The sequence below is a fragment of the Octopus bimaculoides genome, chromosome 2 (assembly GCF_046866305.1).
Source record: "Octopus bimaculoides isolate indiv1 chromosome 2, ASM4686630v1, whole genome shotgun sequence".
Classification (NCBI taxonomy): Eukaryota; Metazoa; Mollusca; class Cephalopoda; order Octopoda; family Octopodidae; genus Octopus; species Octopus bimaculoides.
Genome location: NC_142929.1, coordinates 194,524,533 through 194,548,364, shown reverse-complemented (window position 1 = coordinate 194,548,364; position 23,832 = coordinate 194,524,533). Strand labels below are relative to the sequence as shown.

The 23,832-nt window shown below is 37.0% G+C and overlaps 1 protein-coding gene across 3 annotated transcripts in view; it reads left to right on the top strand.

The window, feature by feature from the left end:
* Positions 1-23,832, top strand: part of LOC128247059 (uncharacterized) — a 125,850-nt gene that overhangs the window by 1,733 nt on the left and 100,285 nt on the right. The window contains exon 2 of one of the 3 annotated variants that reach the window (XM_052965838.2): positions 18,192-18,318. The exons of the other annotated variants lie outside the window; for them this stretch is intronic. The gene's annotated coding sequence lies outside the window, so the exon portion shown is untranslated. The remainder of the gene's footprint in view (positions 1-18,191; positions 18,319-23,832) is intronic. 3 annotated transcript variants of the gene reach the window in all.

Below are 23,832 nucleotides of genomic sequence, written 5' to 3'. Positions count from 1 at the left end.
TGCCTCTAGAGTTGTTATATGCCCCATGTTCCTCTGGGCCTAGGGTTAGAGGAAATAAAGTCCGTTGTATGCGTGCGTGAGATATCAATCTCTTGTGATATATATATATATATATATATATATATATATACATACAGACATACACATTATACATGTATATTACTGAGAGGTAATATTTATTCCCACTTAGACACATTCTTTATCCATATATATATATGGTACTTGTGCGTCGAGTATATACACTACACATTATATATAATGTATATATTTTATACAATTATGTATGTAAGGTATACATACTTGTGCGAGCATTTATACATACATACATATATATGCATACACACACCACACACATATCTATACGTGTGTGTGTGTTGTTATTCATCTAGTTGCAGTTGAAGAGAGAAGAAAGATACGGCATTATTATGTATAATGAGGAAAAAGAATGTAAAACTGAGTGGATTTAATTATGGCAACCATAAAGGCAATGTTTACCTCGTGAACAAAGAAGACAGGGTGTTCCGTGTGTCACCCGTTGTCTGTCACTCCCGCTCTTTGACTGGCGGCGGTGTCTAAGTGACATTGGTGTCATCATCAGCGGGGATGGTCATCTACCTACCTACACACAAACACACGTTATTGTCATTTCTTAAGGTAATATGAGTGATGTGTGTAACAATGATTTAATTAAACCTGAAACACATTGTGTGTGTGTGATTTCGTACGAATGGCACTCCAAGACAAGAGCAGAGATGAGATCAGACGTCATCGAAGAGAAGTGAACTGGATTCGCTCAAGAAGCGAACCTATATCGCGGAGTCGATACGTTGGAAGCCTTCTCTCATAAATGTAAAATAAATTTCTTTTTACATAATGTTTGAATAATTGATCTGTTGTGATATATTCATTTCTTTTGTCTTTTTTACCACCAAGTTCAAGGAATGAGATGTTGTGATGTGCATGCTTTTCTCTATTAAGTCAGTTCCACTCGCCAGAGACTCATTTTACTTACGAAGGATGTTTTTGCTAGGTTTTGATTATGACTTCAATATTTTTCTGCTGTTCCAGAAGAATGAAAAGTAAAGTGAACTCCCTATTATGTGGTGGACCTTAGATAATACTTCAACAAACAATGAAAATAGATTTGTAGAGGCTGAGAGACCTTTTAACATATTTTGTAAGTGCGTGTTTCTGATGTCAGATTTATTGGGAGATGTGGAGCATATTTTATGACAAACATTATTTAAAAATATATTTTCCATCTTCACGGAAAATAAAACCCTAAAATAAAGAGACAAACAGTTTGTATGAAAAGCACAGACAGACATTATTTGATCTTGCGATCAAAGCGTGTCATCTTTAGACAAGCTTCTTCCCACTTCATATTAAAGTTCTTTTCAATTGAATAATTTCATTTCTATCAATCAACGGATTGGTTTCTCCTGAAATACAGTCTTTCACTTTATTTCAATATTCTATTTCATTGCCTCTTTTGTTACTTCACCTGCCTGGTCTTCTTATTTACTAATTACCTTATCTAATTGTTTTTTTCTCTCTCTCTAATTACTGCTAGTTTTTCCTTCAACTTTGTTCTTTTTTTCCCTCACAATTTCCATTTTGGTGTTGTGATTACAGAATATTTTAATTCGATGTGTATATGAATGTATGTACACAAACACACACTGTGTGTGTGTGTGTGTGTGTGTGTGTGTATGTGTGTGTGGTATGTGCTGTAGTAGAAGCAGTGGTAATCGGTCTCGTTTCGCACACAGAATGGACATATCAACAGACATTATCAGTTTCAAGTAGTAGGGAGCACATTATCCACTCAAACCATATACTTCTTGTCTCTTTCACATCTTCTGCCAGCTCTTTAAATATTCTAATATATGTTTGCCCAAGTGGCTAACACCTCAAACTCCTGGGGAACCTGAGTGTGCATTACGGTTTCAGTTCCCGGCTTCCATAAGTCTCGCTTTATTTACAATGCCTTTGCGAAGAGAGTAAACATCACAACAGCCATTTGGCTTCTAGGTTTTGTGTTTTATGAAATCACTATTAAGTAATTACAATTTCGTCGTGAGAATATGTTGATTTCGAGTTTTGCAGCTATAATGAAACAAATAGTCATAAATTTTTATTTATTTTTTAGTCAGGAGGGAAGGCCGTTCCCATGACATTTTATGGGACCTGTAAGATTGGTAGGAGAAAAGGAAGAAGCTATCCTCCTCCAAGCGAAGTCCTTGCCAAATGCTTATGACCGAGATGATTCTTCTAAAGCCACTCCAGGTGTCATGGGAGTGGTGCTAAATTAGGCAACAGAAGTCTGCTATACAAGTTAGTCCATGTTGGGATTCGAACTCAGAATACAAAGTGCCTGAACAAATATTGCAAGGGCATCCGTTCATCTTCCTCTTTGGATTCATACTTTTCCTATTTGACCCTAAAAAGTTGTAAAAGTTGGCTTCGGCGAGGTTTGAACTCAGAACCATTGAGTCGGAACAAATACTGCAAAGCATTCTCCCCAACATTGTGTGTGTGTAATTATTTGTAAGAACATATGCAGACATAAATATATATATATATATATATATAATACATATTTGCATATGCATGTATATACATATATATATTCTCACGTATTTTTATTTGGATAAAAACAAACTACCTTTATTTCTGATTTGTTTGTTTTAGGGTTTTTAGATGAATTAATTTGCATGTTTTTGTTCCATTGTATTGAATAACTAAATTTAAAAAAATAAGTGTCAGTTTATTCTATAATGGAAGAAGCTGACACACTTCCCTTAAACCATAGCTTGATCCTTTGATAGCCATCCTTACATTATCTCCTCTGTAATCTTGTGGAGATTGTCAACTGCAAGGCTCTCCTTAAAAGTTTCATATAAAGTCTTTCTCTCTACTTGACAAAAATTATAAGCCTCTTTCTTATGGTAAATTTACTGAAACACAGGATTTAGTTGTATAATTTTTTTTTCTCCTAAAGGTACAAGGCCTGAAGTCTTTTTGTCGGAGGTGGGGAGTTAGTCGATTACATTGACCCCCTGTGCTCAACTGATACTTATTTCATGGACCCCAGGGCTAGTCATCGTGTATAAGAAATAAAGGAACAGTGGAGCCCTCAACTAAATCATCTTGACCAGGGCTTCATGAAATCCTCTCACTCTCTCTCTTTTTTTGTCTTTATTTTAAACTTCTGATGCACTTTTTATCCTTTATCTTTTACTTGTTCTAGTCATTAGACTGTGGTCATGCTGGGGCACTGCCTTGAAGAACTTTTAGTCAAACGAATCGACCCTAGTATCAAATATTTTTGCTAAGTCTGATACTTATTCTATTGGTCTCTTTTGCCAAACCACTAAGTTACGAGTACGTAAACATGCCAACACCTGTTGTGATGGACAAACAGAGAGAGAGAGAGGGAGAGAGACACACGCATATACAACGGACTTCTTCCAGTTTCCTTCTACCAAATTCACTCACAAGGTTTTGGTCAGCCCAAGATTATAGTAGAAGACACCTACCCTAGGTGCCACACAGTGGGACTGAACCGGGAACTATGTGATTAGGAAGCATGCTTCTTACCACACAGTCACGCCTGTGCTTGTAGAACAAATAAAAATATTTTGATATATTTTATGCATAAAGTATTAAAAATGGTATTTCTGTACTTTAACCTATAAATATAAATAAGGTAAAGAAATTAAGTTATTCACTATCCACTAAATGAAATTCTGTTGTCAAGATAAGAATTTCAGTTGTTATTTATGAAATTCTTTATTATTTTATTTTCACAACACATTTAGCTACAACATGGAGCATAATTGTGTGTTTTATGGCTCACCAATAAGGAATCCTGCTTCTATTCATAAAATTTAAACCTTCTGCCATTTCTTGTCTCTGGTACAAGGTCACAAAATAGATGACCAGTACTCCATAAGGAGAGACAGTAATTATAAATATATTCTCACTATGTTGTTCTCTTTGTGAAAAAGCAAAAACACCAAGATTAACTAAAAGAATTGTTTTAGGTTTGTTGGGTGGGGGTGGGTTGTGAGGCAATAGAATAAATTTCGTTTGTTGTCTTTTACTTAGTCTTTGATTTATGATTGGAAGAGTAAAACTTATTTAAACAAAACCGTTTCATCTCTTTGTACACATGTTCATATGATATAGAATATAAAGCTAATATCATTTCATAAGCCTTGTCTCATCATTGGAGTAAGATTCCAAAAACATCGACCAAGAATGTAACCTTGTCTATGATTGACTTCCTAACTTTAAATTTTAATTTATGGCATCAAGTGATGTTAATAGCAGTAAATGCTCAAATGATTGTAATTACTATATAATTACCAGCAAAAATCATTCTAACTGTACCTCATCTTAACATTCTCATCCAAAATGTATTAAAAACCTAGTTTCTTAAACTATTTGAATATTAGCTGTTGGAAACAGTGCCATTGTTTCAATTCATTTTGAAAATAATGAAGAATTTAGTAAAATAACTTCTTTGATAATCAAACTGGATTTGGAATATAAATGAAATGTTGATGGAAGGTTTTTATTTAGATTCCTTTAAAATAGGACTGTTCTCAGGTTGGTTGATATCAAACTCAGTTTATGGAGTGCTAATTTTACTGATTTGATGAGCACTCCCATTTATAATGTGGGTGGGCGTACTCCTATTTTCATGTACTCATATTCTTAAAGTGATGGTGAAACTCTCCTCTTGAGAACCTTTCAGCTTCCATATTCACATTTGTGTTTATTTAAAAATACAGAAAGATAATCAATGTTATTCTTTTTACATATTTTAAAACTAAAATCTATAATTAATAATTAAAACAATTAAGGAATTGTAATTAATAATGTTAGAGTCCCACTCTGAATAATTTTTGATATGTGGTATCGTGTTTTGAGTTGCTCTGGAATCAACTTTGTTTTTCTCAACTGTTTGGAGTGGATAAAACGTTTGCTGTTATTATGATGGAATTGATTCAATCGACTTACATATCACCCCTCCCCACTACACACACACACACGCACACACACAAATTGGATGTGTGTCTAATTAAAATAAATCAATAAGTAACACTAATTTATGAGCTTTGTTGAATAATTGCAATCACTGCTATTTTTTCCTGCAGTTCTCCCACTTTCTTACTACAACGTTGTACTTCATTACTCCTGTATTGTGTCGAGTTTTCATTCCTCTTTTAAATATATTCAGGAGAACCTTTACTATCCAGTCTGTGTTTAATGAACATCCAGCCTTCTTGACGTCACATCACTTAACAATTGCAGTTATTCTGAACTTTTAGTAAATTGGGTAAAGAAAAGAATTGTTTTCCAACATTTTCTTTTTTCCCCTTCATCTTAAAGTAATTACTTGTAAAAAAAAATAAAGATACTTAATACCTTCTGATTTGGAACATATTTGAGAAAGTCTGTACCTCAATGAAATTAAAATAAATAGTCCAAGAGACTGTGTCAGGCATGGTTCTGCCCACATGGCAACAAATTTGTTTAATCTTCATAACAAGAGTTTAATAGCAGGATTCAAGAAAAGAATACTCAGAAAACAGAATATTTTCCCCTATACTGGCATACATCGTTTAACGTCCGCTTTCCATGCTAGCATGGGTTGGACATATGTATGTATATACATATATGCAGCACTATTTGTGTGGTAAGTTTTCTACAGCCGGATGCCCTTCCTGCCACCAAACCCCTCCTGTTTCCAAGAGGGTTATTACGCCAATAAATCTTGCAAACCAAATACGTGTGTGTGTGTGATCATTGTGTTGGGTTTGGACTGGTCAGGGTCAGCACATATTCAGGTGGGTAGATGGGGTGGGGTACTGCTCACTTTAAAGGTTTGAAGGATTGCACCTTGCTTGTGTTTACTTTCAGCCTGGTTTTTATGGCTGGATACCCTTCCTAGTATCAGCCACTTTACAAAATGTACTGCATGCCGTTTTTGTGGTGCCTGCACCAGAAAGGTGTCATGTCTTTGATAAAACTAAAAGGGTCTCATAACCTCACACATTACAAAGTATATTGGATGGCATGAGCACTGGAAAGGCAGCCCCTTGTACTTAACATAGCTAAAGGGACCTCATAACTTCATATGGCTACTTGCCAACTTCTTCACAGAGAGGTATGAATCATCATCATCATCATCATAATTTAATGTCTGTCTCCCTTGCTGACCTGGATTGGATGGCTTGACAGAAACTGGTAAGGTCGCACCAAGTTCCATAGTTTTGGCTTGGTTTCTACTGCTGGATGCCCTTCTTAATGTCAACCACTCCACAAAGTATATTGGGTGCTTTTTATCTGGTACCTTGGTTTTAGAATCTCAATTCTGTTTTGGTGGATGGGTTTTCTCAAGTACAGCAATGGAAGTTGATAACGAAACATCTTCGTCAGTAATTAGTGAAACTGCCTTCACTCAAGTACAAAGTACTGACAGACAATTGCAAATTCTTCCAACTACTGCCAAAGTACTTCTACTGCTGAGACTATCACTCAACTAGAAACTGCTAAGGTAGTTAGTACATATGGGGGTTAGAAAAAGGACTTAGCATTTATGCTGACCACTGTGAAGGGTCAACTCTGCTGGATTGAAATTGGCTATAACACTTCTGACTGAATTGGGAGAAACTATTCAGAATGTTGCATGGGCAGTTCTTGGTATAGTCCTGCAACAAAAGCTGACTGTTCTCAAATAAGTATGGTGAGGTGTTCAGTAAAGCTACGGTTCTGGGTATCAAACTTCACATCAAGGTCAACTCCAAAACTGGGCAAGAGTTTCTCAAACCTACACCTATTCCATATGCTCTGAAAGAAGGGATTTAAGTTGAACTTGACAAATTACTGTGAGAAGGGATTTATCAGCCTGTAAATTTCTCAGAATGGATTTCTCTAAAAGTTCCAGTTGTAGAGAATGTTGTAACTATAAGTATCTGTGAAGACTTTAAAGAAACTGTCAACAAACCAGCCACCTGTGACAAATGTCCAGTTTCAAAAACCTGAAGATCTGCTGGGCAACCTTGAATAGAGGAAAAGTTTACAAAGCTTAACCTTTGTCATATGTATTAACAATTGCTTTTTGATGAGAATTAATCTCGGGATTAACAGGGATTATTCACAGTGGACCTTTTTTACTCTGGGTTGCAATTTCCAATGTGAAATAAAAAATAGTTTATACTCCACCACATGAAACAAGACTGAGCCCTTCTACTGTATCAGAACAACCTAGTTGGCCTCAAATCATTATATGACCAAGCTGAAAGTGGAGGCTATTCCTGATTATCATGTTCAATGGCTTTGGAAACAAAAGGGAAAAATAGTGTTGTAGTCTTAGATATTAGTCACAGAAAACTAAGTTGCTAAGTTAATCCCCACCTTTCATGGGGTTACCATAACGAGTCAGCCCTACCTTTTATGGTGCTACTACAATGAGTTATCCCTTCCCCTACATCATTTCACGGGGTTTCTCGTAAAGCAATGTTTTCTTTTATTGAGAAGCTATTTTGTTAATTTACTGGCAAGCTGAGAAGCTCATCCCTTCAGTTAGAAATTACCAGAAATAATTATATTGTATAGACGTGAAAGTGTGGCTAAGAAGGTCCCTTGTAAACCATGTCGTTTCAGATTCAATCCCACTGCACAGCATCTTGGGTAAAGTGTCTTCTGCTTGAGCCCCAGGCTGACCAAACACTTCTCAGTGGATAGCAACTGAAAGGAGTTTGGCAGAATCGTTAGTGCACTGGACGTGTGCTTATCTGCATTTCATTTGTCTTAACAGTTTAAGTTCAAATTCTGCCAAGGCTGACATTGCCTTTCATCCTTTTGGGGTTGATAAAATAAGTACCAGTTGAATACTGGGGTCAGTGCGACCAACTTACTACCTCCTCTGAAATTGCTGACCTTGTGCCAAACTTTGACACCAATATATATAGTTGCAGGTGTGACTGTGTGGTAAGAACTTTGCTTCCCAACCACATAGTTCCAGGTTCAGTTCTGCTGTGTGGCACCTTAAGAAGGTGTCTCCTACTATACTCCTGGGCTGATCAAAGACTTGTGAGTAGATTTGGTGGATGGAAGCTGAAAGAAGCCTGTTTTATATGTGTGTGTGTGTGTATTTGTCTTGCCATCACATGATACTTGTAGAATGATTGTCACTGTCATACAAGCTATGTCATTCATTTCCAATTTCTGAATAGAACATGTTTGGTCATGGGGAAATATTATCGTATTTGAAAACAGATGAGGGTTGAACAAGAAGGGCTTCTGCCTGTCAAAAATTTGCCTCAAAAAAACTCCATCTGACCTGTGCAAGCATGGGAAAGTGGATCTTAAAATGACAATAATGATATGTACGTGTTTTTGTATGTACCCTTGTCTTGACATCATGTGATGGTTGTAAATAGCATTGCTGTCATACAATCGCTGTTGTTTCCAGTCTTCTGTGAAAAACATATCTGCCCATAGGGAAATATTATCTTGTTTGGGAACAGATAAGGGTTGCTGACAGGAAGGGCATCTGGCCCTCAAAGAATTGAGAGACTACATTTGAAAACTCATTATTATTTAAGTCCCATACTTAAGACATCTCTGAAAAGTTGGTATACAGTATTGCACACACACACACACACACACACACACACACACATATATATATATATATATATATATATATACACACACACACACACACCACCACCAACCATCATCATTTAACATTCGCTGCCCATGCTGGCATGGGTTATATATATATATATATATATATATATATATATAGAGAGAGAGAGAGAGAGAGCGACGTGTATATATATATATATATATATATATATATTTTACATGGATACACACATATATAGACATACGTGTATATATACTCATATATATATTTACGTGCATGGAGATACACACATACACACTGATGTCACTACTATAGTTACTGTTATACAGTCATCTCATTGAGTATTATTTAGTGAAGTCTTCTTCCTCCGTCTTTGAAGCTCCCCCCCACTTCACAATATAAAGATGAAGTAGAATTAAAGTAGTACCAATTATGGACATTTCGCTCACGTTCATGTTGAGAGGGTCGATGCAAGCCGCTGGTATTTTGGGACCAATTTCCACTCCGTCCACTTCAATAAATGTTATTGTTTCAAATACAACAAACAGCTTTAGATTCCCTTTCGTTTGTCTTCTGTATCAGAAGTATTTCTCGTATTCTTGCCAAGTCTTATCCACATAACGAAAGGGGTTTCATCTTCCAAAATGTAATAAAAAAAATTGTGAGGACGACTACAAAGGAAGAAGGGGCTTCATTCATGTATGCGTTTTGTTCGTTGGCCCTGTTTTAAATAGCTTTTCAAAGTATATGTGCTTACATATTGTAGATGTGTGTTAGTGACTGACACGGAGAGACTAGAAGAGATAGAGGCGGCTACCTTGTTATGTTGAAGAAGAAGACTGTTTTAATGGGCGGGGAAGTCCAAGATTGGTGGAAAGTAGAGTTGTTAGAATGAGGGACTGGGGAAATCTCGCGGCAGCAGCAGCAGCTATTTACTGTGACTGACATTTGGTATTGTTAAAGCTAGTAGTAGTGGTGGTGGTTGTTGTGCCTCAAAGAAAAGACTGCCTCATATTTGCCTTTGTTTTGTCTGCTCATGTTTCTTTTCTTGTTGTCACATCAGCAGGAAGTCATCAACACATCCACCACACCCACACTTGACTGATATTCCAGTTATTCATTCATCTTATAAAAAGACCCGTCTTCCTTTCGTTTCCACTATTTCCCCTCACAAATGCTCCTTTTCTTTCTCTCTTTCTCTACTTAAATCCTATTAAAATGAAACCTCACAACGAATACAAAATATCGATTTAATTTTCCTATGGATTTGATTTTACTGATAAATTTAAGTAGTTTCTTTTCCTATTTTTCCATTACACACATTTTTCTTTTTCTTTTTTGCTTCATCTATCTTCAGAAAATTTGTCTAAAAAATAATTTCAGTAAAAAAAACACATTCTCCTGCTTCAAATTTGTTTTTATCACAATTTCTAAGTCTTCTAAATTACAACTTCCCTCTCAACATATTCCCTTATCTCAAACGGCAACAATTCAACTTGAAATTTCTCTTGTGATAGTAGTGTAGTTGTTGTTGTTGTTGTTGTTGTTGGTGGTGGTGGTGTTAGTATTGTTGGTTGTGTGGCAGTGGTGATGTTGCTGTTGTTGACAGTCATAGTGGTAGTGATTGTGTTGGTGTGAAGATGATGGCGACTCTGTTGTTGTTTTGCATCAAGTCTGCCAAAATTAAGCAGACCTTTGATCAAGGATATTGCAGTGGTGATCACCCTTTCTTTTTGTACAGTAATCTCTCGATTATCGCGGGTTTTACGTTCCACCCCGCCCCCGCGATACGGTGACGGAGTTCTGTAGATCTCGCACTATGGTGGCCTTTTTAAGACAGTATGATAGGAGTTAAAAAAAAAAAAGAAAAGCTAGACTTCTTTCTAGCAGGCCGAGCTAGTGTCATAGTGTCATTTTTGGTAGTGTTGCTGTTGTTTCTTGTTGGTGGTAGTCTTGCTAGTATTAATAATGATTGTGATGTTGCTACTGTAAGTTGTTACTAACAAGATACGAAATATCAAAATCCTGTAGTTTAGAAGAAAACATCCATAATAATCTTTGTAAATATTGACATTGACTGCTGACGTTTTAATGGTAGTTTGTGGTACCACATCAAGTCTGAGAAAATACATGTGGCAACATAATAGTTGTCCATTCTCATGCAATGTCTAAGGTTTAAGATGGTAACAACACACCATGTTTGATGAATGGATAGTGTCACTATATGTCTGATGGATGGATTATGTCACATGTTTGATGAATGGATTGTGTCACTATATGTCTGATGGATTGTGTCAGCACACCGTATGTAAAATTTTGTCACTCCATTTTGCTTAATCGTTGTGACGCAACAATGTACCCGCGGGTGTTTCTGTGAAATCTCTGTGTTGGTGTTTGTGTTATTTCTGTGATTGCTTGTGACATTATCCCTTGTTGGGTGATTGATTTCATATCAGTTGTACAAAGTGATTGGAGAATGAGACACTGCCAGAAACTGCTTTTACATTTTGATATCTTATACATTTCTTCATATTGGCTGACATAGTCTCCTTCATCCCTTTCTAGAAATGATAGGAATATACAGGGTGTCCACAAGGTCTGGGTACATGGAGTAAATAAAATCATAACATAAACAATTAAATATAAGAAATAATAATTTATGAAAGTATGTGTTCATCCCCATGTACCCAGACTTTGTGGACACCCTGTATATGTATTACCAATATATTTTGGTAAACACCCATAATATCTAATCATAAATATATTATTATTTGGTGTGTTATGTCATTGGAGATTTGGTCTTTGGATTCACTTAACTCTCTTTACCCTCAATAACATGTTAGTTCTTCTCTAGACTTCCCATTCAGACTCTCTAGGAATGAAAAAAAAAACACAAGAGCTTTTTGTTTTTAATGCTAGAAAGTGTCACCAGTTTGGAATATATTGCTGTTGTTTACCCCAGATCAGTATTAACTGAACAAACGTATAATTATCTCATCTCATCTTTTGTTTTCACACTTAATATCCAATGTAGTTGTCCTTTTTTTTCTTCTTTTTGGTAAGACAGTACTGCGTAATATTCAGGAGATTTGACTGCTATTTCTAGCACATTAAATAACCATATGGATAGAGAATGGTATAGTTATAGGCTAGTTGAGCATTTTGTATCAATGTCACATTCCTTCATCACCGTACTGAAATGAATTCCTTCAGATATCTGGAAGGCAGATATCTGTTACCTAGGTGACCTAACCAACAGTGGAAGCAAGGGGTGGTGTTTCAAAAGTACAGTAGTCAGAATAAGAAGAGAGTAGAAAACATTGTTGAACTATCAGCTCTGTTGGCAAGACAAGGCTTCTGTGTCCAGGTGTATAGTGTAGGCTGCGTATACTGTATACAGTTAAGTGAAGCTTGGGTATTCAGTGTGAAAGTTAGAAAGGAAAAAAGCAAGTATAACCCACTGAACACATGCAGTGTTAGCGTCCATGGTAGACATAATACAAATGAGTTGAGAGAAAAACTGGTTATAATCGGAATCAGATGTAGTTTACATGGAGAAGACTGTATTGGTATGGGCATTTGGTACACATGAAGGACGAGAGAGGTGGGGAAGAAGTGCCAAGGGATCTGAATGAAAGGAGCCTGCAGTTTAAGGTAGTCCGGAAAGGACATGGAAAGAAACGGTGAGGATTGATTTCAGGCACTAGCGTAGCTAGGGTGTGTGCCGTCTGGGGCAGCCCATTCATTTGCTGTCCACCGGACTCCACAAAAAACACATATTGCCTACAGCAGACCAAAAGTGCTGCCCAGAGTGGATCATCCCTACTGCCCCTCCCCTAGCTATGCTAGTGATCTCAGGAGACTGATTCTTGTGGTGAGAGAGATGGCAATGAGGCATAACAGCAAGCAGTAAGACATGTTGGAGAAGAACCAGGAAAGAAAAAGCAAACTTAAAACAAAGAGGAAGAGGAGTCCATATGTAAATCTGTCCCTGTAAACTTTCTTAATTTATTGGAAACAGATTTCCAGGAATCACTGACATAAAAAAAAAACAAAAAACAAATCTGGTTGTCTGGTAAGAAGTTTGCTTCCCAATTGCATGGTTTCAGGTTCAGTCCTACAGTGTGGCACCTTGGGCAAGTGTCTTCTACTATAGCCTCGGGCTGACCAAGGCCTTGTGAATGGATTTGGTAGATGGAAACTGAAAGAAGCCCCGTTGTATGTATATCTATGTCTATGTGTATGTTTGTCTTGATCCTCACTGCTTGCCAACAGGTGCTTGTGTGTTTACATCCCCATAACTTAACAGTTCAGCAAAAGAGATCGATGAAATAGGTACCAAACTTTAAAAAATAGGTACTCGGGTTGATTTGTTTGACTAAAACTCTGCAAGGTGGTGCCCCATCATGGCCACAGTCTAATGACTGAAACAAAACAAAACAAAATAAAAAGCCTCAAGGCTTTTGTTTTATTTGGAGTGATTCCTGGGAATATTGACTTGAGTGGTTGTCATGCTGCCTTCTCCTGGCCCACGGCAGTTTTCAAGTTTAGCATTACAGACACTAACACTAGCTATGTGGTTAAGAAGTTTGATTTGTCACCATAAAGAGTCCCTAGTTGTGTAGTAGAAGACATTTGGCTAAGGAACGATGCACTTCTTTAATGCTAACCACTTTGCAGAAAGAGCCCCTTTGACTGAGTTGGAGTGTAGTAGAGAGGGAGATGGCCTTATGCCAGGTGTGTATGTATGGGTGTATATGTATTTATATATATATATATATATATATAATCCTAATCGTCATTCTTTAATGATGTGTATGTATATATATATATATATATATATATATATATATATAATTGCAGCGTGGAAGGTGTTTATAAGCCATTTAAAATAACACACAAAATCCGTTAGATTCACTTCAACATTTAAATTTAATTTGTCAAAATATTTTCGTCGCTTTGAGACTGCGACCTGTTCACTGACAAAACGGATTTTGTGTGTTATTTTAAATGGCTTATAAACACCTTCCACGCTGCAATTGTTTTCGTTCCAGCACACGATCTCAGATCAGGTCACTTGCTATGCAAGTGCATCTCCGTAATATATATATATATATATATATATATATAAAGTCAACAAAACATATATCAGAAAAGAAGCACACTCTGAAGAATAGAGGAGTAATTATTGCAACAAAGATCTAAATTCCGGTGATAGAGTTAGCAAAGGTTTCGTATCCACGAAAACCACAGCCTTGTGGACAGCTCGTCACACTCTATACAAAGAGAAAAAAAATAAAGCTTTCTACCACGTGGACATGAGGAAATGCTCAGATATTGAGATTTAACAGCTAACGCATCACAACATTAATGAACAGAAAGACCAAAGACAGAATGGACTAAAGAGGACAGGAGGAGAGATGTGAGATGGAGATTTGCTGAAGGGGTCACACGATGAGCGATGAAATATTTCAGACAAAGGACACTAAAATAAGAACAATAATAAATGAGAAGTGAAGAATGGAAGAACGAGTATATAATGCCTATGTTTATTTGGCAAAAAGAAAGAAAAAAAAGACCACCTCAAAAATATAGCATATATATATATATATATATATATATATATACATATATACATATATATATATATGTGCACCTTGTTGCACATTTTATGTGCTTACTCCGGTGTATATATATATATATATATATATATATATATATATATATACACATACATACACATACACACATGCAAATATATGTGCATATATAAATTCATGTGAGTTTATGCTCATAGGTGCAGGTGTGATTGTGTGGTAAGAAGTTTGCTTCTGAAACATGCCTCTAGGTTCAGTCTCACTGCATGGTACCTTGGGCAAGTGTCTTCTACTATGGCCTTGGGCTGATCAAAACCTTATGAGTGGTTTTGATAGACAGAAACTGAAAGTGGCTTGTCATGTGTGTGTGTTTGTGTTTGTGTCTGTTTGTCTCCCATCACTGCTTGACAACTTGATATTGGTGTGTTTACATCCTTGTAACTTAGCAGTTTGGCAGAGGAGACCAATAGAATAAGTACCAAGCTTAAAAAAAGAGTAAGTACTGGGATTGATTTGTTCTACTAAAATTCTTTAAGGTGGTGCCCCAGAATGGCCACAGTCTAAATGACTGAAACATAAAAGATAAAAAATAAAAATGTTTGATACATCACTACCACTTAAAAAAAAACAAACTGGTCTTTGTGTCAGAAAGACAACCACATTGCTAAAACGAATAAGCAATGGGTTTGATATGGCCAAGTAAATCTGATGAAGGTAGTGGGGTTCCAGCATGGCTGCAATCCAATGCCTGAAACTGGTAAAAGAATAACAGAAAAGGATGATTAGACATAATCGATTGTAACATGGTTGTATATGTCGTTGCCTGTCAGTCTGCTGCTATGAGACTCCTATCCTTTGAAGGTTTGGCATCAGCACAGAATAATAACTGCATGTAAACATCAGCAAAACACCCATCAGTTAAATAGTGTTCCTACTACTTACTATAGAGAAATGCATTTAATGGAGTAATTATATGTTGGGTGAGATCCAGGTAAATGGAAGTAGTTGTTTAGCCCCAGATCCAATCTGGATTGAGTAGATATGTGATTAAAAGCTTTCCAGCCATAAAAAAGTTTCATCTTTTTGCATGTTAAGCTCACTTACATCAGTTGACACTTGAAAATGAATGGAAACATTCAACAATTTATTCTACTTCAACGCTTTATCATTTCAACCAGCCATATCAGGCCCAAATATTCTACCTTGTTTTATGTTTAAACCAACCAGATCTGGCCTCTCATGCATATACTACAATGTCATTCTAAAAATAAACAAACATTTAATCAAAGTTTTGAATCTATAAAATAGTAATGTGAATAATATTTTTTACATTTGTCAGATTAACCTGAATGCTAAAGAGCTAAGTAGATATAAAATGAAGATTACAGCTCTGAGTTTTTAAGAATAAGTGGGAAAACGTCTGTTTCTATTTGAGAATTTCTTTGCTAGACACAAAGTTATAGCTAAGCAAAGTCCATTTTTAGACACAATATGATTGTTGCGGTAAAATGCACCGGAATTGACTAAGAGTCACAACATATAAGTCAATTGTGTACATTTGTTAAAAGTACATGAGAGCAAGTTCAATGTCTTACATAGCTACATGGTTAATCATCAGTAATACAATTCATTGATATTAAATGCACTTGAATAATGAGGACAAATTCCATTGAAACAAGACTGAAGCATGTATATATCTGCCATGAACTTGTCCTTTTAAGGATTTTAGCTCAACTTTATAAGTTAATAAAATGTTCATTAATTCTGGTCATTGCAGCAGTAAGCTGTACCTACTCATAGTTTTATTCATTGCATGTTTAAGCAAGGCGGTGAGATGTAATTGTCTTGGCACAAATTCAGTGAAGTTATGAATTGTCAATATTTATCTGGTAATTCAGTACTATGTAATATTCAGTGAGTAGGATAGATGCTTACTGCATTCGCTGGGAGCTTACTACTTAACTTCTTGATTATTTTGTCTTTTATTGAACTTTTGTCTTTTGAATAAATTCTTCAGAATTCTCAAAGCTTATGTGCAGACTTGGCATCAGAACAAATCTCTTACAATCTCTGGTAATTTTATGACAACCAGAACTCTATAATATAACTAAAATAGCCAGACTTCTTCATCTGAACCAAAAAATACTTCAGTCTTGAAGACTTGCTGATATTCTACAGAACATAATTAACATTCACACACCTGGCAATGGAGCAGCTCTTATACACAAACACTTGATTGTAATATTATCCTTTAACTGATTGGCAAATTGCCCTACGTAACAACTAGTTGCCAACTTACATGTTCTATCCTCCATTTACCCTTACATCATAATTACAATACTTCTTGGGTCTTCTCCATATTCTCATAAAATGGTAAGAAGAGAAGGGACAGTGCCCATGACAGTTGTAGTTCCTCTGATATCAATGTGGTTCATGTTTAGTGTTGCCAAAGCCCACCTAATGTATCTTTCTCTCCTCTTGCCTTTCCTTCTAAATATCTTTCTTCAGGACCACATAATAATAAATGTGACCCAATTCTTCCTTCCTAGAACTATGCCTCCTTGAAATTCCTCCTTTGCCCCTGTTTGATTTACAGTGATGTAAAGAAGTTCAAATTCAGCATGAACTGTATCTACCTGACCCGTCTGGAAGAGTGTGGAAAGATCAATGGTACTATTTGCCTTCAATTAAATGATAAAAAGAAAAGATGTCCTTTTTAGTTTATCGATGCCTTTCCCTTCCAGCTACAGGGACAAACCAATTTTAAGAACTTCTGAATGCTTACCAAATTTCAACCTTACGATCCCACCAAGGTTTGAAATGTTGATATTAGACTTTAACTTCTCATCATTTGTAACTTTTGTAAAAAAAATTGTTAAGCAATAAAAATTTAAGCTGAATATGATTTAACTTCCTTACCCTTATCCCTGCTAGCATTTCCATCTCTCATCTTCGACAATCTAACCATCCATTCACCTTCTAACAATATTCTGTCCCAAATTCTTTGTCAATTCTCTCAACAACTTTTACTGTTTTATTTTAAACATTCTGTATGTAAGATAATAATTCCAATTGAAATAGTTAGCCATTAATATTTTCACTGTATAGTAATTAGAGTTGATAGGATGAAGTCAGTAATTCTATTTAAAATTGTTGTTGTTGTAGCCTAGTCAATTCTGCTCATGTAGCCCTCACATCACAGCTAAATAAAGTAATTCCAATATCAAACACCCGTTTCCATTCAACAGTTGTCCAACCTTTTCTCTCTTAATACTTAAAGCTTCAAAAATATGGTCCATCGTTCTAAACATGGAAACTGGTTGTAGAGTTAGTTGGTTGCTATATTGGACCAGATTGATTGATTATACAGAAGCTTTCTTTTGTGACATTTAATTTTGTGTCTATCTGTCTTGGATCGCTATTTGCTGGCAATAATAGAATCAGTGAGTCGTTATAGGTGACCTCATTTAATTATATCTACCATTTATTAGAAAGGCAATTATTTATTCTATATATTAGCTTATATATATACACTAATATTGAACAGTGAGAATGACTTCTCAACACAGCATCAATGAATAAATATTCATTATTTGTTGGTCAACAAGGCTACCAGTGGTTTCATGTGAAAATATCTTCACAATTGTTCAAGCGTGCTATATGGAAGTGTTGGTACTTGGGTGTCTTGACCATGGGGTTATTTGTAGGGCACTTAACTAGAATAGATTATCAACTTGTTCAGTATCAGATTGTCACCTACTTAACAATTTCTAAAACTGGAGTTAATTACTTGACTTGTGGATTTTTGAGGAAGAATAACTTGGCCACCAAAACCATGTTGTCCTTTAGTTGTTGTAATACCATTCTTGTCGTCACAAGCAATTTTTCATTACATATTTCTTTTATAATCTTTCTCCATACAGATGACAGTACATGATTCAGATGTTGGCTTCACAAATATAAAACTGTGGGTTCGATTGAGACCAGGCAGCTTATTGTGTTCTTGAGCAAAGCACATGTCCAGTTTACTTAGCTGAGAATGAATAGCAGGTGATTGTTGTTTCAGTCCTTTTTCTTCCCTCCAGTTGTTACATCCTCTATGCTCCACTGAGTCAAGGTTAGGAGGGCTGAGAGGGTCTCTGTCCCTGACTACATGGATACCTAAAACAGTGAAAGTAGGATAAATGTTACACTCATTTGTGATTGTGGCTAAGTTTTAAACTCGTTCAGCTAAAGAAATCTTTTATTACATTCTTTTAAATTGTTCTTATTGCTAGCTTCTCCTGTTACTTAGCTAACAGGAGTTATTTACTTCTCTACTTCTACCAAACAGATTCAAGGTCTAGACTGTTAGGGTAAGGCTAAAAGCAACCAGAAAAGAATCATAAACTAGATTATAGAAAACTTTAACCAAGTAGAATCTCTCAGGTAACATAATGTAAATTGTGCCACAAAACTGTGCTATGCTTTATTTGTTACACATGTAGACATATTATAAGGAACCAGTGATGACTGTTACATGAAGTGTTTCCATCTGCCTATCCTGAATTCCGTTCTTTAGCCCAGAATAGGTCATCCAGTACTTATAGGAGTTTGACCTCATGGCTGATAATGAAAATATTTGCTCAGCACTTGACATGTGCAAATTAAGAATTCACACTTATGAACACTGCTCCCATACACAAGACAGACACTTGTACACACATGCACACGCACACGCACACACACACACACACAAATAGGGACTCCTGTTAGTTATTGAAATTTGCTGAAGAGGTTAATTGTGCACTCTGAGTTCAAATCTAGCTAAGGTTTACTTTGTCTTTCATCCTTTCAGGGTCAACAGAAAAAAAAAACCAATCCATGAACCCTGGTTTGGTAGGACTCTTAAAGGGTTGGGTGAGGTGCCTGATAGTATTTGTAAGTCTGTGAAGTTAACATTTGTGTCAAGTTGTATTGGCCCTAAAATAGGGATCTCTCCCTTGAACAACACTAATTGGGTAGAGAGGAGTGACTTGCATATATAAGCAACCTCCAATTCTTTTACAAAAGCCCTTATTAACACCTGCATAGGTAGATAAATTTCAAGTATGGCTTATGGTGGCTCCCTACAAGGGTTCAGCCTGATTCTGTTTATGGGCTTGATTTGGCATACCTGTGGCTAAAAGTGTTTTCCTTTCCTGTACTTGGTGTATCTAGAATTACATTATCCAATGTACCCTTCCTTTTTAAGGATAGTTCAGTGCATTGGGAGAGAAAATTGGTTGCTTTTTCTAGCAGATTTAGTGGCAATGTGGAGGCTAGCTTGTTGGGCTGTCTTTTCATTTTGCTTTATGACTTCACTAGTCACTTTGGTCTGTTTCCAGTCACATGGTCCATAGTTAGGCTGAAATTAAGCTACTTACTCTATGTACTTCACAGTTCTTGCATGGTAGACTTAATTTCCATCATTTCACACCATCGCTTGGTCCTTGGGTGCATTTAGTGAAATTTTCACCATTGTAAGTATTTCGACTCAGTCTCCAGTTTGAAGATTACATCCTCCTTCTCACTAGTTTCTGCAATCTTGTGAAAGGCCATGTATTGGGGTTGCTGTCCTTACTTCTCTTGATAAGCAAATAAAATTATGAAATGACATTAAGGTGAAATGGATGGTTACTTCCTCATTTTGAAAGTTATGAGTTTAAACCTACAATTGAAATATTTAGGGTTATTATGGGGGAGTGAATACTAAGTTGTCTAGTAATGGTACCTAAAATGGACTGGTGCCTTATTTGTATATTTGTTCCCCTTAAGCTTAACACCACAAAACCAGACTAAGCAGTGGATATTAGAAGATCCTGTAGAATTTAGTTGACATGTTTCGCAATCTAATGTCACACAATTTAATTTGGATTTATCATTCAGCCAAGTGTGACACTCGAGTATGATTTGAGCTTCCATAGGAGACATACATTGTTGTTGTTGTTGTAGCTCCTGGTCTGAACAAACAGACTTATAATAAGCAAAGCGTTCCAGTTATGACCATTCCAACTCATTTTCAGATAGTGTGCTTTTCTCCCTTGTTTTAATAAACTGTGATTTGGCTGCAACTTCTCTCGTGTGTGTCAATCAACCAACGTGGAAACTTCCATGTTGGTTTATGTTTCTATTTATGACACTGGTTGGCTTGGATTGACAAGAAGAGGAGGATCTTCCTCTTCTCTCGCTCTTTTCTGAACATCCTTACATTTTTTGCAGTTTTACTTTACACAGAAGCACCATTATGCACACACATACCTTTTTACATTTAAACACATATATTTTTATACACACTGAACCGCAAAAGAAACATGAGACGTGTGTAACTGTGAAATATGTTTTAATTTCATTATGTCAGAGATTATCTCTGACATAATGAAATTAAAACATATTTCACAGTTTGATAAATCTGATAAAGTCAAATTCTTGGATGCACTTCGACCACAGCCTATGGGTCATTGTCATGTGTTCTGGTAGTGTGCAGATCCAGCATATCGAGATTGTAGAGTGTGATATGTTCAATACTGTGTATGCTCCCCCCACTGGGTGTTCAAAACAGCCATACACTGTCAGTACATGGAGTGCATGAGGCGGTTCACAAAAGCCATTGGCACCTGTGCCCACACCACACGAGTTGTCAGCCTTGGGACCACCTGGTGCAGACATCTCTGGATTTCATCCCACAGGTGTTCAATTGGGTTCAAATCCGGGCTGAGAGCCAGCCATGGCATGGTTCTGATGTTGTGCTGATGCAGGAAGTCCATGGTGACCTGGTTGAGTGGGAGGGAGCATTGTCCTGCTGGAACACATGGCTATGGTGACGCATAAAGAAGGGCACAATGTGAGGTCTCAGGATCTGGTCAACATAGCCCTGTGCTGTGAGGCCATTCCCTCTGCCTGCACCGACATTTTGGAACACATGGAGCCCAGTTCTCTGATTCAGGCCTTTCGTACCTCAAACCATGATGCTTTGGCCATCCCATGCATCTCTCTCCATGACACATGTGTCTCTGTAGCGTTCACTCTTCCTACACCACACCCTCACTCTGCCATCCAAGGTAGAAACGCAGTACCAGCTCTTGTCAGAGAAGAATCTTGATCTCCATTGTTGATGCTGCCAATGTCGATGCTGTGTAGCCCACTGTAGTCATACCTGATGGTGGAGTGCGGTGAGGACAGGCCCTCAAGCAGGACGATGGCAATGCAGGTTGTTAGCAGCGAGTCGACGTTGTACTGAGTCGTTGCTGATGGGTCACTGTCCAGTGCCAAGGGTCTTGCAAACTGTCACACTGGCCGGTCTGAAGCGATCACAAAGGCATTGCAGGTGGGTGCAGTGGTCCTACCTGAGCATGGTCCTCTGCGGGGACATTCTGCAGTGCTGCTGTTGTTATTGTATCGCTGTTGCAGGCAATAGATGGTGCTGACATGGACATTGTGTATAGTGTAGGCTGCGTATACTGTATACAGTTAAGTGAAGCTTGGGTATTCAGTGTGAAAGTTAGAAAGGAAAAAAGCAAGTATAACCCACTGAACACATGCAGTGTTAGCGTCCATGGTAGACATAATACAAATGAGTTGAGAGAAAAACTGGTTATAATCGGAATCAGATGTAGTTTACATGGAGAAGACTGTATTGGTATGGGCATTTGGTACACATGAAGGACGAGAGAGGTGGGGAAGAAGTGCCAAGGGATCTGAATGAAAGGAGCCTGCAGTTTAAGATGGCCATGTATATATATGTGTGTGTGTGTGTATATAGGAAGTTAAATTATATGCCGGTCATAGAGTGACCAATGGCTTCACTAAGCATAAAGCATTTAGCCTTATAGACAATTCATCAGAGTCCAATGGCCATGGACATATAAGCTCTGACATTTCGTGTATATATATATCGGAGACCCCCGTCGGTCACGAATGACCATGGGATTGCACCTAGAAAGTTACCCTCCGAGGTACAAGTCCGGGCAAGGTTGTTTATGAAAGACCAGCAGTCGCTCATGCATACCAGCCTCCCTTCTCCATGCCACCGACGTTGTCCAAGGGAAAGGAAAAGGCTGACACAGCTTAGCACCAATGATGTCGCAACTCATTTCTACAGCTGAGTGAACTGGAGCAATGTGAAATAAAGTGTCTTGCTCAAGAACACAACATGCAGCCCGGTCCAGGATTCGAACTCACAACCTCATGGTTGTAAGTTCGATGCTCTGACCACTGAGCCATGCACCTTCACTGCATATATATATATATGTACGTATATTATAAAGAGAAATATTTATAAAGTCACCGCTCTCAAGTAACACAAAATCAATTGCTTGTTGTTGTTTAAATGTTTCCATTACTAATTCTGACTGGTTCTATTGATCTGAGAAGGTAGAGCGATGGTGTGTGTAGGTGGGTGTAATGTATTGAATATGAGAACTAGCTGTGGCTAGGAATTGAACTTAGATCACTGACACATTTCTTCCTCTTAACTTACAGTGCTTGTCTTATTTGTCTGTTTTTCTAGATGCACAACCATCATCCTAGTCATTTCTAAAAGATGAGTAGTGCTCATTGAAGTACTCTCCAATATCTATTGTATTATCCTCAATCACTTTTGGATTCACAGTATTTAGTGGATTAAGCTAAATTCCTGGAGGATATTTAATCTGGTTGCATTCTATTTCTGCCATCCCAATATCAATCATGTTAACCCTTTAGCATTTAAACCAGCCATATCTGGCCCCAAAATTTTGTTCAAACTGGTTAGATTCAGCCTTTCATACCTACTCTGCAATTTCATTCCAAAAGATATGCAATCACATCATCATTGATTAATTCAAAACAATGTGAATAAATAATCTGAATGCTAAAGGGTGAAATATCAAACTGTTGATGTTGAAGTTCCAGTCAATTCTGTCAGAGAAAGTGGTTTGTCATGGTTCTGTAGCCTGGTAAGAGATGTTCAGTTTGATTGGTTTGAGTTGGTTATCCTTCATCTCTTTGTTCTGAGGCAGACTATCCAAACAATTGAGGATGTAAAAAGGATGAGTAAAGTTACTTCTTGCTGTTTGTGCAGCAGACATACAATTTAGAAATACATTATTTAACGTGTCCTACTTTTTTGAAGATTATAAAGTGTGCTTTGAAGAGAATTTGATTTCTATTTCTTGCAGTTTGAATGACAGGGTCAAGGTTTTCATCATTTTTTGTATCGTTGAAAGCTCTAAGGATTCGCATATATTCATCATCATCATCATCATCATCATCATCATCATTTAACATTTGTTTTGCATGCTGACATGGGTTGGCTGGTTTGACAGGAACTGACAAGCTGAAGAGCTGCACTAGGCTCTAGTTGTCTGCTTTGGTATGGTTTCTATGGCTTGATACCCTTCCTAATGCCAACCATGTTACAGAGTGTACTGGGTACTGCCTGTTAATAAGTTACACATATGTTTTCTATATATGCTTATGTTATGTCTTTTGCGTGTCACCTGCTCTGTCTTTGTCTTCTTTTCTGAGTTGTTTTGATTGTTAATGTTTTTCAGTGTCTGTTTTTAC